Source organism: Castor canadensis, chromosome 12 (genome assembly GCF_047511655.1).
Source record: "Castor canadensis chromosome 12, mCasCan1.hap1v2, whole genome shotgun sequence".
NCBI classification, from domain to species: Eukaryota; Metazoa; Chordata; class Mammalia; order Rodentia; family Castoridae; genus Castor; species Castor canadensis.
This window is the reverse complement of record NC_133397.1, coordinates 68,737,453-68,753,523: the sequence shown is the minus strand read 5'-3', so window position 1 is coordinate 68,753,523 and position 16,071 is coordinate 68,737,453.

Sequence of the window (16,071 nt, the reverse complement as noted above, 5' to 3'; positions counted from 1 at the left end):
AGGGTCCTTATTCTAAGGCAGTCACGTGGAGCATGTCAGCTTTTTCTCCTGGAGTTCCAGCAACTTTCCTCTGGGAAAGGGATATGGGAAACCTTACACCATGCACCAAACTAGGTTCTTGTGGTGCAGATTACTGCTTTCCTCCCCTCAATGGAGGAGCTAGTACTCCTGCTCTGTGAGGAAACAGCAGGGATTCTAGGATAGGTGCAGTGGGGAGCACTAGGCCTCTGTGTGCAATGGGAGAATCAGGCCTTCTGGCACCCACAGAGCGGTGGATGTGGAACGTGGAGACCACTTGTGTGTGACAGCGGGTTTCTGGGCTCTGAGTAGTGTTGACAGCTGCCCGTGGGACAAAAGAGCCAGTGAGTATGAGCTTTCTGGTGTCTTTGGGGCAGAGGGGCCATGGGACTGCTTGTGTGGGGAAGTGAGCCTCCCGCAGTGCCAACCCATTTTTGCTGGCGAGTGTATGCCTTCTGATGCCCACGGAGCAAAGGGAGCCCTGGGTCCTGCTTGTGCAGGGGCACAGGTTTCCCCAGTGCTTCAGGGCATGGGGTGGTGGGTGGCAGAGCAGGGGTAATGTGGAGCTCAGAGCCTCTATGCGTTGAGTGGAAGCAGGACTCACCTGCTGAGCTTGGTGGAGTGGAGCAACAGAGCCTTCAGGGACAGGAAAGTGGAAGTGCCGAGTTGTGAGTGGTATTTTTTCACATAGTTGCTTCTCTCTTTGTGGGTTGGAAGAGAGCTTTGTTTCTCACTGGTTATGGGACGTCATGGATGTCCTGGGGAACCCCCAGTGTCTTCCTTTGTCAGGGTTGCTAAGCACTGGGATTTAGGGATGTCAACAATCCACCATCCTGTCGCTTCTCTCAATATATTTCCTGGACTACAGTGTTTTCCTTGTTCAGTGAAAACCTGTCAAATCCTGCATATATTGAACCTTTCTTAATTTATGATGCATTGTTTAATTAAACAATTTGCTTAATAAATGCAATAATTGCGAAAAAACTCATATATATGGAAGCCTTTTTCTAAAATCCAAAAGTACATCACTTCATAAAATACATTAGCCTTTACAGTTTAGTTGTTTGATTAAACTATTTTCCTTTGAGCTGGGTTAAGGACATATTATTTCCAAAGAAGAGAAGAAAAAGTCATCTATGCAATTTTCAGGAAAAAATTAATATTTTAAAAGATGCAGCACAGATTGTATAGAAAAGAGCTATTAGGGGTTAGGGGTATGGCTTAGAGGTAGAGTATACTTTCTTAGCATGTGTAAGGATCAATACCTAACATTGCAAAAAACATAAAAACAAAAGAGTATGTGTTGGTCTTTGAAATTTTTATTATAATTTCATTTGTGTCATTCTTGGTACTATGGTGAATCCACTGGAAAGATATGGTAAGGCTATTAACACATTCTATATCATTTGTAACATTTCAGGTATCATAAGGATTATCTATTTAAGGAATAATTGGCCTACATTTCTTCCCATGACTGATGTAGAGCTATTTTTTTTCTACATGTAAGATTTTTTTTAATTGCTGTTGTATTGGGGGTACATTGTGACATTTACAAAAATTCTTACAATATATCACAGTTGAATTCACTCTCTCCATTAATCTCCTTTATCCCATTTCCTCATTCCTGGATAGTTTCAACAGGTCCCATTTTTCCATTTACATATATATGTACATAATATTTCTACCATATTCACCCTCCTACACCTGTTCCTTATATCCCCCCCCACTACTATCAAACTCCCAGACAGGACCTGTTTTACCCTTCTGTTCTCCATTTTTATTTTTAAAAAAAAGGCATTTTTGTTTCTTTAAGATAGCTACACAGTGTGTTTCATTGTGGCATTTCCATTTATGTATGTATTTTAACCTGAATTAGTTAATCTCCTTCTTACAGTGATCTTAGCAGGTTTAAAGTTTCTATATTCATTCTCGCATAGGAAATATATCAAATCATATTTACCTTCTTAATGTCCTTCTTTTACCCTCACTCTCTTATAGCGTTACCTGTTTTTCATAATATTGCTTTATTTGTATTGGGTCTACATTCCACATATAAGAAGAAACATGTGGCTTTTGGCCTTCTGAACCTGGTTAACTTTACTTGGGGTGATATTCTTCAATTTCATCAATTTACCTGAAAATGACAAAATTTCATTTGTCTTTGTAGCTGACAAAAATTCCATTGTGTATAAATACCACATTTTCATAACCCATTCATCAGTAGTGGGACATCTTGGCTGTTCCCATTGCAGCATTGTGAATAATGCTGCAATAAACATGAGTGTTCAGAAGCCTTTACTATAGCCTGATTTACATTCCTTCAGGTATATCCCTAGGAGTGGAATTGCTGGACCTTACGGCAGTTATTTTTAGTTTTTGGAGGAGTCTCCATACTGTTTTCCATAGTGATTGTACTAACTTACATTCCCACCAGCAGTATATAGGGTTCCTTTTTACCACATGTTTGCCAACATTTGTTGTTTGTGTTCTTGATACTAGCCATTCTAACAGGAGTTAGGTGGAATCTTAATGTGGTTTGATTTGCATTTCCTTTTGGCCAAGGATTTTGAGCACTTCTTTCATGTGTTTTTTTGGCCATTTGAACTTTTTTCCTTTGAAAAAGCTTGGTGCAATTTGTTTCAAGTACTTTTCCATTTTTGTCAACATGTAGCATCCTATTACTGTAAAGTAAATGGGCACATTATCATATATTATTTGTATAATGAAAAACAATAATTTTAAGTATATCACTGGAAAAATAGTAGGATCTATATCTTCTTAATAGAGACAAAAATAAAAAATGTTTGTGCATAGAATGCTTTGACTTGTCTATTTCAGTTTATACAGTACACAAAAGTTATCCATTAAGTGCTGTACCTGATGGATTTAAAATCACATAAATAAACTTCTGGTTGTGTTCAAGGCCCAGGAGCAATTGTAGAAGCTATCATGATTGTTCCTCTCATAGCTCAGAACTTTGCCCAGAGTCAGTGCAATCATAGACATTAAACCAACAAACAAGGCAGCTCCTGTTTTGAGGCAGAGAAAAATAAGCTGCCACAAATGACTCACAAGTTTATTATTGCAATTGATCACATTTATGAAGGCCTCATAAAGTTGCAAACAGTTATAATACAAAAAAGGCAGTTATAGGAATGCAAAGTGGTCTATCACTACCTCTTGATGACAGCTTTATTACTGCTATGGACCAATATTGTACAGGGGAATCTAGTAGCCATACGTTATTTTGAAGTGAAGCAGCACGGCAGGCTAGAGTATTACTGTGTAAAATTTATTTTTTATGAGACACAATAATTATATCAAACAGTTACCAAAATTGTGGAAACTACAGGATCTATTAAGATACCACAACAGAGACATCTCCTTTATATTCCTTGGGAACAACAATAAGCATTACTACCTGGGTAGAGAGACAGATTCTCACAACTCATCCTTGGCGTGCCTACAAGTGACTGTCACAGATGACTAGCAAAGATGAAGCTTAATAACAGTCTCATGGAGAACACCAGAGTATATAAAGGGACTCTCCCAAGGATAGGGATTTGGCATTCATCAGCATCTAATTAGACTATTAAATTTCTGACTATGAGAGTCAGAAGGAAAGAGGTTTACTATCACCTGCAAGCTGTTGCCTCTTCATTCTTGAACAATTTTACTAAAAAGATAAGAAACAAGAGACATGAACAATATAATTAATTTCCTTAGGTGCTTCCTTATAAGCAAATCTGATATGTCAATCTTTAGATGAATGGGATAATCAAAATGTCACAATGGGAGTTTCCAATATGTTGACTCCACTTCAAATCCATGTCTAGGAATCATCACAGGAATTACCAAATCCCTGAGATTGTGCTGAATTTAATTAGAGACTCTTCAGAACTCTAGCATCTCCTTTGGAAGCTGTACTGCTTGTATTTTTTGTTACTCATTTGAAAAAACTAAATTTGTCTACTGGGTATCAGTTGAGAACTGTGCAGAATGAGAACTAAATCAGAATTTATTCCTGAAAATTATGACTAATGTGAATTTGAATTGTAAATTTGAAAAATATTTTTACAATACTTATTTGAATCTTTGAATGAATATAGCAAAGATGTCTTTGTGTAACTAACATAGAGGCTGTTTATACACCTGAACATTTTAATAACCTGCTTATTTATCCAAGATGAGTAACTTACGCTAACTGGCTATTAAGGTAGCTGTTCTGTTTTATTTGGAATTTCTCTCATTCTTCCTTGTTACCCTTCTAACAATTTCCCATGTCTATATATTGGCTGGTATTTCTACTTGTTTCATTTCTACTGTATTTGGCATTCTGTCATCCCAGCTATCACTCTTCTTGACTCTGACTTCATGAAATATATCTGGTATGATCATCCCCCTGTTTTTGTCTTCCAGTGTCAAAAGTGAAGGTTCATGCCTGGGGATATGTACCCTGTCTTGTAATTCAGAGACTAATAATGCATTACTGAAGTTGTGGTGGTTTTTTATTTAAACTTAAAACAGTGTAAAATAAAAATATATCCTTATAATATTCAAACAAAAATAGAAATACATAGATTAGTCAGTCAAAGTCCCTGTTCACATATGAACAAATCTACATCTTCTCTCAAGGTTTTTTTTTATAGGATTGTTTTTCCTGATACTATTTTAAGCAAAACTTGATCTTGATTTTATTGTGCTGAGTCTTCTCACCTATCTGGCAGTTTTATCTGGTTGTGCATGATACAAAAGTCATTCTGACGGATAGCTCCGCTGTTGTCTCCACACTTACCCTCTCTTCTCCTTTCTGAGTCCTAAACAGTCTTACCTTTGTGGTATGTACTGTAGTGTTTTACTCAATGTTTTCTGCTTGGGTTTGGACAAAAGGAGCATAAGTGAAAGTTCACAGTGTGGTTGGAGAGTAAGGAAGATGTAGTTATTCCTCTGGCTCTTGTCCTCCTTCCAGATTTTCAAGACTGTTTCTACCAATGACCTCCTGTCCTGTGAACCACCTTCTCTAACAGCCACTTCCTCAGGTACTGGCTACTGTTTCCTTCCTCTTAAGCCACTGAATAGTAAGGGAAATCATGGTGCCAGCCCGTGAGGTCTGATTATCTTTTATATTCACACACTTTCTGCTTAAAAAAATAGTTTTCTTTAATTACTCTCCAATTGTCTTGTCACTGGAACTTAAGAATTTTATAGTACTCGGACTTGATATCCCATCAGATTAAGTGGATTTTTATTCACATATTGCTTTGCTACTCATCAGTTTCTTCCTTTGTAAGATGAGCAAAGCAAAAGTGCAAAGTTGATTTCTGAGAATTAAATGAGATCAGATATGCAACATACTTAGTACAATGCCCATGCCATGTACATTATCAGTAATGTGGCCATTTTTAGATAGAAAATTTCTTTGCTGCCTGTCCTCTACCCAGTCATTCCCTGCATCAAGAATATGTTTGTGTTATTTTGCATTTTACTATTGTTTCAGTGATCCATTCCTTTTAAATGCAATAAAATTAAAATTAACTTGGCATGCTATCACCAAGATATTCATTATACATCTCATTAAAATTCTCAATAATATTGGCAAAAGAATTTCATCTTACCCTGAATATATATTTTTTCATTATTTTAAGTGTTTTTCTGTAAAATAAAGGAAGGGTATCACATTAATTTTTAGATGTTTAAATTTTCATTTATAGTGTGGCTAACATACATTTTTACTTTTGGGCATTTATTATCCCTAAAGCTATTAGAATGTGCAATTTTCAACCTTATCACACTTATTTAATATCATATATATATATATAAAACTTTTGAGTGAATCCCTTAGAGTTTTTGTTTATATCTTATAGAACCCAAATATCTCTCCATGCTTTATAGTATGGTAATCTCTTTCTTAACATTTAGTTTTGAATTTGGTAGCACATAATTTTGGAGTGAACCCACTGGATCCTCAAAATAATGATACTTTTCCCATTTCCTAGTCTTTATTTTTCATAAACTTAACTCCGTTTATAAAAAGCCAAAGTATAGAGAATTTCTTGAGTCCAATTCCTAACCAGATTAATGGCTTGAAGTGAAAATGTGATTTCTTCTCCTACATCTGCTATAACTAATTCTAGTTGTCTTAGGATTCCTCAACTACAGTTTGGCTGAGTTATTGTCTCTATCTGATTCTTTTTTAGATGAAATCAATAAAGCATCTAGAAATGGATGTTTCTTAGGCTTCATTATGAACAAAGATGTTTTCCTTCTTTAAATTCTGTTTATGGTTCAACATTCAAAATCATGAAAACACATCAACATCTTTGCTTATGGAGCTTAATCTTTAATGTTATGAATGAACAACTGGCTGAGATTAATTAAGCAGTGTGTTCAAAATTACAAAGATAGTTAAAGATAAAATGATGGTAAAACCTAGTATAATGCACAGGAAAGAGCATTGGTTTCGGGAGTATGAATCTCATGTTTACATTCTTGCTTTAGTCTAAGTAATGCAGAGTAGTACATTACCTCTGGTTTTGAATTTGAAAATAAGAAAGAAAATATTTATCCTAAAAGATTTTACCATGGGCCAATTGAAATAAGAGAGATGGAAATGTGCAAAATTATTAGTTTGCTGATTCTCATGCTTTTGTGCCTATCATACTACTTTGCACTTTTTTTATGCATAATCTTCAACTGTTACAAATCTTAAGTGACTATTCATTTTATAGTAATCTTAACTTGACCATTGCTATTCAATGCCCTCCTTATTAATATTTATTTTGAAGGACATAATTTTGGGTTGTTTGGTCTAGATTTACATTTTATTTTCTTTTAAAAAATAAATTATTTTAGAGTTCTTTGGTAAAATAGTGGATTAGAAGCTTTCTCCCTGAGACTGTATGAGTGAGAAGAGTCAGCGAGTGGGAAGAGAGTCATGTAACAAAAGAAAGGCTGTATTGTGAGGGGAGGAGGAAAAGAAGAGGATTAGGAGTCAAGAACATTGTAATAGGACATTTAAAAAGCATTGAAAACCAGTAAAGGTAATGCAGAGAAATATAAGAAATAGTCCACAGATCCAACCCTGGCTGCAGGTAGGAAAAGTTGCAACCACATTGTAAGCTAGACTGGCAATCTTAGCTATAGGAATATTCCATGTTATAAATGTGGAATACACATTCATCCCAGCAGCCCATGAAATTTTTTCAACATTTTACCCCATGAAGCAAATATTTAAAAATATTTAAAATTTAAATAATTTGTTGTATTTTTTCAGATCATAATGTAATAAAATTAGAATTCAATAACAAATCACAAAAATTATACAACACACACAGATATTGGGCAACACCCTTTCTTTTATTGTATTGGGGTTTGAACTTAGGGCTTCACACTTGCTAGATAGGCATTATATCATGTGAGCCACACTTGTAATCACGGACAACATACTTTTGAATGAAAAGTGTATATTTGAAGAAATAAGAAACTGATTTTTTTTTAAACCCTAGAATCAAATGGAAATGAAAGCATGCCTTTCTATAACTTTTGGGATACAAAAAGTTTTTAAGGAATTCTATAAATATGTGTACCTGCAATTAAAAAGTCATAAGTACTAAGTAAATAACCTAATCATGCATGTCAAAGTATTAGAAAATCAAGATCAAGTCAAAGCCAGTTCTAAGAGATAGATGAGAGTTATAAAGATCGAGTAGAATTAGATCAAGGGCAAACACAACAATGGGATTGAACTTTGAGCACATGATAAAAGCGAGAGCACACAAGGGAGGGGTGAGGATAGGTAAGACACCTAAAAAACTAGCTAGCATTTGTTGCCCTTAACGCAGAAAAACTAAAGCAGATACCTTAAAAGCAACTGAGGCCAATAGGAAAAGGGGACCAGGTACTAGAGAAAAGGTTAGATCAAAAAGAATTAACCTAGAAGGTAACACCCACACACAGGAAATCAATGTGAGTCAATGCCCTGTATAGCTATCCTTTTCTCAACCAGCAAAAACCCTTGTTCCTTCCTATTATTGCTTATACTCTCTCTACAACAAAATTAGAAATAAGGGCAAAATAGTTTCTGCTGGGTATTGGGGGGGGAGAGGGAGGGAGCGGAGTGAGTGGTAAGGGAGGGGGTGGGGGCAGGGGGGAGAAATGACCCAAGCCTTGTATGCACATATGAATAATAAAATTTAAAAAAAATAATGAAATGGAGACTCAAAGAACAATACAAAAGAGTAATGAAACAAAGAGTGGGTTCTTTGGAAAGATAAATAAGACTGACAACCTGTAACCAAGCTATCAAAAACTGGAAGATACAATTAATAAAATTGGAAATGAAAAAGGGTTTATTATAACAGATATCACTGAAATTCAGAATTTCATTATGTCATATTTTGAAAACTGATATTCCTGTGAATTGAAAAATCTAGAAATGAGATTGAAATTGTAATAAAGAATCTTCCAAAAAAGAAAAACCAAAGCCCTGATGGATTCACTGTCAAATTCTACCAGAACTTTAAAGAAGAACTACCATCATTATTCTTAAATTTTTCCATAAAACAGAGAAAGAATGCTTCCAGACTCATTCTATAAATCAAGTATTACCTTGATGAAAAAAATGGATAGAAGAATCAATACAGTGAATAGCTGATGGACCTGGAACCCTGGTCTCTCACAATTCCAGAATAATACATCAGATTGGTGGTGGTGAGGATCAGATAACCTGGCTTTTTTTGCCAACTAAGATAGTGCCAACACATAGAGTGCACATAATGTACAGTGAATGAGCCTTAAATCAGCTTTCTATAGAACACAACAGCCCTGGAAGTTTGGGTACTGCAGATCATCATCTGTAAGCCTTCTTTCAGGAAAGTCATCCTCCCCACCTTTAATTAATTAATTAGTTAGTTAATTGAGAGGAAGCTCTTTTTTTCTTCTGCCTTAGAAGTGGAAAAAATTCAATGCAAAAAACTGCAGAACGAATCTGCAATCATCTGGCTTGTCCTGGATCCACCATAACTCTCGGGACACAGAAAGTCAGACTGTTGTCTGCCTGAACCATCCTGGAGCTGACCCAATTTTCACAAGGCCAAGTGAATCTGTAACTCTGCCAGGTGGCTGCAACACATCTTCTACTCTGGAAGGAATCACATAGTCAAGCACAACTGGCAGGCAAGTTGCACCTCTCCTGAACAAAATTGGTGGCCAAATAAATGAAGGGAAAGTTTCAACTTTGCTTGGTGGGGGGTGAGGCTGAATATTGTGTGAATCCAGTGCGCTCGTGCGCGTGTGTGTGTGTGTGTGTGTGTGTGCTGGGAGTGAGGTGGCCTAGCCACATTTTGGGGAAAGAAAATAACAGCACATTTGACCACCTTGGAAAAACTGGTAGTGACCTGAAACTGACAGACTTCCAAGAGAAAAGCACTCAACCAAAAAGCTCAATTCTATCTCCCATTCTTGCTCTCTGGGAAGTAGGCATAGATGACTACTCACACACCAGATCCTGCTGAGACAACTTCAGACAACCTGCCTTCACCAGAATGTCTACCCACCAAAAAAATTCTGTCCTCAAACACTCTGAGTGGGTCTCCCCAAAAGCTGTCTGATGGGAAGGGTGACATCTGTTGCACACAGACCAGTATACCAACCTTAAGAAGGGCAGAGACATTTAAAATGCCTGTCAAATTGTCAGCACCTGGATTAGAAATCAAAGGAAAGAGTCCAGAACACTCATTGAACTGAGAAGAAACACATTCCTCTCCATAACATGTATATATATATATATATATATATATATATATATATATATGTTATGCAGATACATGCATAATATATATACATAATATATACCTATATATACACATACATGTATAATATATATGTAATATATATATTAGTTTTAGTTTTTTTAATATTTAAATTTGTTTCAATTTGTTGCTACTTATCTGCCTTTTCCATTTTGTCCAAATTTGTTTGCTTAGCATTCTTTCACTTTCCTCTCCCTCCCCAGTCTTTCTCTCCTCTTTTTCTCTTCCTTTTTTCTCCTTACTTTCTCTCCTCTTCTCTTTTGCCCCACTGTCTCTACCTCCTCCACACTAACCACTCACTGAATAGTCTATTATACCAACCTTATAAATTACCCCCATCTTCCCTTATCCCTCTGCAATTTCTGAAAATAGCACTCTCACTCACAATGACTGAACTACATCTCTACACACATTAGGGCCTTATTAAAGCCCCTGTGCCTTACACCTCTTCTCCCACTCACACCATCCTCACTCCATGCTAGTTAAGCAGTCTATTTCCATGCAAGCAATTATTATCTTCCCAATGCCAGTTATTTATAGATAATATTGCCAAGGTTTTTTTTATATATTATATAAATAACTGGTTAGGCATTGAATGTGTGAATTTGTTACTGCTAAGTTATACCTACAGGTCAGGGAACAGAAATCATACAACTACCGAGCTAACAACTGAGCTAGTCAGAGCATAGAAATTAAAGTCAAAGAAAAAAACCCAAGTGATTAAAACCCTCACCTAACTAAACAAGACATGAGCAAACACAAACTAGAAACATGGGGAGAAAAAGAAGGCAGGGGAATATGATTCCTCAAAAGTCTAACAAAAACATAATAGAGGATTTAGTGGGAAATAAAGGGGATGAATCCCCAGTTGCTGATGTTAGAAGAATGATGATACAAATGTTCAATGAGCTTAAAGAGGATAAACAAAAACAACTAATGAATCCCAAGAGAACATGGATAATGAACTTGAGAAGACACAGAAACAACTAAATGAACACAGAGAGGATTTTTAACAAACTCTGAAAGAAAACTAAGGAGATTATAATAAAAGAGATAAATGGAATAAAGAAGACAGCACAAGATATGAAAAAGGATATACAAAGATAACAAAGATATGGAAAGTCTCAAAAGAAAAAAGTATCAAACAGAAATTCTGAAAATAAAAAGTTCTCAAGTTAGATTTAAAAAAAGCCACTCCAGGAGACTAGAACAAGTGGAGAACAGAATTTCAGGACTCAATGACAAAACAGATATTAAAGAAAAAACAGAAGAATTCTTAGACAAAAATCTCAAGAGCTTCAAAAGGAATATGCAAGGACTTAGTGACTCCATCAAAAGACCAAACCTATAAATCATGGGCATCAAAGAAGGAGAAGAAGTTCAAACCAAAGTTATAGGCAATATATTCAACTAAATAGTATTAGAAACTTTCCCAAATCTCAAGAAAGAGATTCAGGTACAGAAAGCCTCCAGAACATCAAACAAACATGATCAAAATAGAATCTCTCCATGACATATTACAGTTAAAACAATTAACAGAGAGAATTGAAGGCTATAAAAGAGAAAAATCAAATAACACATAAAGGTAAACCCAACCAAATAACACAGATTTCTGAACAGAGTCCTTAAAAGCAGGAAGGGTATAGAGTAAAATATTTTGAACACTGAAAAGAAAATAATTTTAGTTCTAGGACAAACTACCTGGAAAATCTACCATTCAAAATTGAAGGAGGAATAATAATCTTTCATGATAAACAAAACTAAAATAATACATGGCCTCTAAACCATCACTACAGATTCTGAAAGGAATCCTATACACAGAAAATGAAAACAAACATAGCCATGAAAGGATGGGAATTATTAAACCTTCGAAAAGACCAGACAATTAATCAGAGAGTAACTTAGAATTAGTTGCACACATACAAACCCTTATACAACAAAAACAACTAAATAGCAGGAATTACCACTTACTTTTCAATATTAACATTGGATGCTAAAGGCATTTATGCTCCCATCAAAAAATACCAATTGGCAAACTGGATTAAAATGGAAGACCTGACAATCTGATGTTTACAAGAAACCCACCTTACAAACAGAAGCAAATATTGCCTTTGGTTGAAAGGGTGGAAGAAGATTTACCAAGCTAATGACCCCCAAAACAAGCATGAGTAGCAATACTTATATCACATGAAGTGGACTTCAAACCTAAATTAGTCAGATGAGACACAGAAGGTTATTTCATACTAATAAAGGAGCAATACATCAAGAGGAAATAATAATTGTTAACCTATTTGTACCCAATATTGGTGCACTCAACTTCATTGAACATACACTACTGTACTTAAAAACACAGATAGACCCCAACACAGTGGTGGTGGGAGACTTCAATACTCCTCTATCACCAATAGATAGGTCATCCAAACAAAAAAATTAACAAAGAAACTCTAGAATGGAAGGACACCATTGATATAATGGACTTGACAGACATCTACAGAGTATTCCATCCTGCAACTGCATAACATATACATTCTTCTCAGCAGCCAATGGAACTCTCTCTAAAGTAGGCTGCATTTTAGGTCACAAAACAAGTCTTAACAAATAAGAGATAACTGAAATAACCTCCTGCATACTCTCTGACCACAATGCAGTAAAAGTAGAACTCAACAACAAAGGAACACTGGAAAATACTCAAACACCTGGAAACTGAACAACACATTGCTCCATCATCAGTGGGTCATCAAAGAAGTAAGGCAGAAATCAAATTGTTCCTGGGATTCAGTGAAAATAAAAGAACAACCCATCAGAGCCTATTGCATACACACAGGGAGGTCACATACGAAAGAGGGATGATAAAAGAAGGAAGTTAAGAAAGTAAATATAGTGGATGTACTTTCTACACAAAAATGAATATAGAATTTTTAAACCTCTCGAAATTACCATAAGAAGGGGACTAAGGTAGAAAGAAGAAAAATAGAGGAGATGAACCAGTTTGGGTTATAATGTCTATATACATGGAAATGTCACATGGAAACTCCCTATGCTGCTGTCTTAAACAAACAAAAATGTCTTTTTTTTTCTTTTAGAAAATCAGACAATAGGAGAGATGAGTAGGTCCTGTCTGGCAGATTTGGTACTAATGGGAGGCATGAGGAGATGGGGAAAAGGTGTGGGAAGGTGGATATAGTACAAATACTATATACATATGTATATAAATGGAAAAATGATACCTGTTGAAACTATTCCAGGAATGGGGAAGGGAGGATAAAGGAGAAAGACGAAGAGGGTGAATCCAAATATGATATATTTGATACATTGTAAGAACTTTTGTAAATGCCACAATGTACCCCTACCCAGCACAACAATGATAAAAAATTTAAAAAGTGGGTAAGGATACAGCAATGACAACCACAAAAAAACCCCAACACTATAGACCAATATTTCTGATAAACATAAATCTTTAATAACAATACTTACAAATCAAAATAAACAACACATTACAAAATCCTGCACCATGGTTAATTTGGTTTCATATCGGGGTTGCATGGTTGAATGTACACAGATCAGTGATGGTAATACAGCATATGAACAGAATCAAGGACAAATACCACATTATCATCTCAGCAGTTGCAGAAAAGTCCTTTGGCAAAATTCAACATCCTGTTTTGGTAAAAGCCCTGAAGTAGCTAGGAATAGAAGGATCATACCTCAAAATAATAAAACATATGAACCAATCTATAGCCAAAATTATATTGAATTTGTCAAATCTAAAAGCATTTCCTCTAAAATCAAGAATGAGACAAGTGTGTCTAATCCTTCTTCTCTTATTCAATCATTGCTTGAGTGTTTAGCCTGAGCAATAATAAAAGAGAAAGAAAAGGAAGGGATACAAATAGGAGAGGAAAAAATCAAATTATACCTATTTTCAGATAATATAATCTTATACTCAACAGAGCCTGAAGACTCCACCAGAAATCTCTAAACTCATAAACTCCTTCAACAAAGAACCAGATTTTAAATCAGCATACAAAAATCAGTAGTTATTTTATGTATCAATAATGAACATGCCGAGAAAGAAACCAGAAAGACAATTCTATTCACAATAATCTTTAAAATACCTAGGAATAAGCCTACCTAAGAAGGAGAAAGATCTCTACAATGAAAAACATAAAACACTGGAGAAAGAAGTTGAAGACCTTAGGAGATGGAAAGACCTTTCGTGTACATGAATCAGCAGATATAATATTTGAAAATGGCTCTTCTGCTGAAAATGATATGTTGATTCAATGTAATCGCCATCAAAATTCCAATGACACTCTTCACAGAAATAGAAAAAAATACCTAAAGTTAAATGGAAACACAAAACACCCTAAATACACAAAACAATCCTGAGTAAAAGGAATAATTCTAGAGGTATCACAGTATCTGACTTCAAATAACACGACAGAGCCATAATTGCAAAAAGCGCACGGTACTGCCACAAAAACAGACACATAGAGCAATTGAATAGAATAGAGAACTCAAAAAATAAACACACACAGTTGCAGCAATCTGATCTCAACAATTATTCCAAAATATATGTTGGAAAACAGACAGCCTCCTCAACAAATGGGGCTTAGAAAACTGGATATCCACATGTAGAAGACTGAAAGTAGGTCCGTACCTCTCACCCTGTACAAAAGTCAATTCAAAACTGATCAAAGATTTTACGTAAAAGCCGAAACCTTGAAACTGTTAGAGAAAAATGTAGGAGAAACTTAAAAAATATTTATTAGGATACATTCGTTGTACAGGGGGTTTCAGTGTGAAAATTCCCAGTAGGCTTATACTGTACATTTGTTAGATCACCCCCACCATCTTTTGCCCTCTACCCCTCCTCAGCCCATTTAGGGCAATTGCAAGAGGTTTCTTTGTTCTATTTCATATAAGTATATGAGGTCCATCAACCATATATCTTCACCTTAATCTCCTTCATTCCTCCTCCCCCTCCCACAAGTATCCCCCTGCGTACACACACTGTATCTATTTAACAGTGGTGTCTTTTGTTATTAATGTTTAAGTTGATGTTCAAAGGAGTTTCTCAGTGTATTCCTGCTGTGGGTATACTTTACTTTGGTCTGTTCAACATTTTCATTGCTCTTAGGGGAATCTCTTAAGATATAGTAACAGGCAAGATTTTCTGAATGGGGCTCCAGTTGCTCAGGAAATAATACCAAGAATTGACAAATGGGATTGTATCAAATTGAAAAGTTATCCACAACAAAGAAGACATTTATTAAGATAAAGAGACAGTCCTCAAAATTGGATAGAATTCTTTGCCAGCTAGACAGCTGACAGAGGCTTATATGTGAAGTTTATAAAGAATTCAAAAAAAAATACCAAAAGAGCAACTAATTCAATCAATAAATGGACAAATGAACTGAAGAGTTTTCAAAAGAAGTACAAAGGGCAAATAAATACACAAAAATATGTTCAATCTCTTTGGGCATGAGGAAATGCAAGTCAAAACTACATTGAGATTTAGTCTCAACCAATCAGAGTGTCTATCATCAAGACAACTAACAAAAAATGCAAGGGAGGATGCCAGGGGATAAAAGAACCTTTTACATTATTTATGGAATGTAAATTAGTCCATCCAATTGTGGAAATCAGAATGGGATTGTCTCAGAAAATCTAAGATACAACTACCATATGATCCAACTATACCACTCCTGGGTATTATTTTGAAGGAGTCAAAGTCAGCATACAATAGACATAGTATATTAATTGCAGCCATGTATGGAATTAACCTAGGTGTTAACAGATGAAAGGATAAAGAAAAGATGGTATATAAAGACAATGAAGTATGAAATTATGTTATTTGCAGGATAATTGATGGAACTGGAGATCATAATGTTAAGCAAAACGTAAAATTGGAAAGACAAATATTTCCTATTTTGTCTTATATTTAAAATCTAAATTTTAAAAAAAGACATGAAAATATATGACGAAATATTTGGGAAGATAAAGGGTTCATTTCTTTTAGCTACGTTTAAAACTAAGTCAGTCTTTTTTGTTCTATAGATTTAGTTTTCTAGTTCATGGATCACTCTCAGGTTTTGAATATGCAATATATGTTTTAAATGTACAAGCATTTTCCCTGGTAGAAATCATTGGGAAAGCCAAGCATGTTGGCATACTTATAATTCCAGCACCCAGTGAAGGCTGAGGCAGGACGATCATGAATTTTTGAGGCCAGCCTCGGCTA